This window comes from Octodon degus, unplaced genomic scaffold (genome assembly GCF_000260255.1).
Source record: "Octodon degus isolate 3935 unplaced genomic scaffold, OctDeg1.0 scaffold00006, whole genome shotgun sequence".
Lineage (NCBI taxonomy): Eukaryota > Metazoa > Chordata > Mammalia > Rodentia > Octodontidae > Octodon > Octodon degus.
The window spans coordinates 33,532,635-33,534,247 of record NW_004524582.1 but is presented as its reverse complement, the minus strand read 5'-3'; the positions used below and the strand labels follow the sequence as shown (position 1 = coordinate 33,534,247).

The 1,613-nt window shown below is 46.9% G+C and overlaps 1 protein-coding gene across 1 annotated transcript in view; it reads right to left on the bottom strand.

Annotated features, from left to right (window-relative positions):
- Nucleotides 1-1,613, bottom strand: part of Spon2 (spondin 2) — an 11,956-nt gene that overhangs the window by 9,982 nt on the left and 361 nt on the right. The window lies entirely within an intron of this gene.

Here is a 1,613-nt window from a genome sequence, read left to right as displayed (position 1 = left end):
GACCCAATACTATTATGGGCTACTGGACTCTTTTAGAATATTTTGCTGAGTTTACACACCTATAATATTCAAATAACGGAACTTAGCAAAAAAGGGGGATACAGATGAATGTCCATTTTGTATCTGTGTATTCAAATGGTTAGGATAGATATATTGTTACATTCTCTTAATGAATAGAGTGATTTGTTCTAATGGTGTTTGTGAATAGGATATCAAGTCTGCATCTTGTACAGCAATTAACCCCTAGGAAGAATGTATGCAATGTGTTAATTATTGAAACTGTCCTACCAATTTGATTTGAAAAAAAAAAAAGAACTCCAGGAAGCAGCAGTGTCTAATCACTGCAAGAGACAGTGGGCTTGGGGCCGGGGAGAGGGCTTACTAGAATAAGCGCTTGCCTAGTAAGCACAAGGGGCCTGAGTTCAACCCCTGGTTCCACCAAAAAAAAAAAAAAAAGAGAGAGACAGTGGGCTTACCAAGGGGAGAAGCCAGCAAAAGGCAAAGCTGTGGGGGAAAACCAAATGGAAATCCCGGGGTTGCAAAGTACAGTAGCTGAGCTAAGAGCTCAGTGGGAGATTTGAGCAGATGGAATAAATAATCCACCGAAAGGAAATAGGTCACTGAGACCATGTCGTCTGGGAAGTACATTACCCTATACACCCACGCAGAGACTCACGTGTAAGGGGCAAGAGAGGCTCAGGGTAAGGCCTGGTTTCACACCAGGGATCATAGCAGTTTTGAGGTAGGGGTGACACATTTGTAGTGCTGGGTGAGAATAAATTGCCATCCCAGAAGTTCCTTTGTGAAAGTTCAGTCCTTCAGAAATGAAGGTATTCCAGGCTCTCAAGCCCAGAATTCTTCCTGAGGAAGCCTACCCCACAAGAAACACTACAGGAAAAACTCTAGCCGGTTGGCCTAGAGGTCATTTCTGCATTCAAATGAAAAGCCTGAATTGGTAAATTGCAGCTCTGTTAGCAGTCCAGATGTCACCAGATAACGCTAGATTGTCAACAGCTGACACAGGCAGCTTCTGGTTATTGTTGTTGTCAGATGGTCAGTTTACAGGACTTTTGGGTCCCACATTGAGCAGTCTCCAGGAACCAAAACAAGTATACTGCGTGTGCTGCAGTACACTAGAGGAAGCCCTGCTAGGCTGGCTGGGAGAAATGGCTGGGGCTGCTTAGATTGCAGCTTATGTACCAGCAGCAGACCTGTGATTGGTCCAGTGCAGTCCCCTAATTTGTGCAGGGCTTGAGGACAAGCTTGAGAAGGTGAGGATAGAGCCAAGGAGTCTTTCAGAAGCGTCACTGTAGGGTTGGGAATATTAGTGGGTCCAGATCCTTTCCTCTCACTTTTAGCCATTCTAAGGCATCCTTCCCTTCCAAAAAAGTCAAAAGCAGCACCTGAGGTGGGGTGGGTGGCTGACACTGTGCTGATCATTGATTTGCAACTGTGTTGGAGCGAACGCAAGAGGGTGGATGCTGGATAACCAGGGAAGATGAAGGCGGGGCCCAGAGGGGTGGATGCTGGGTAGCCAGGGAAGATGAAGGCGGGGCCCAGAGAGGTGGATGCTGGGTAGCCAGGGAAGATGAAGGCGGGGCCCAGAGAGGTGG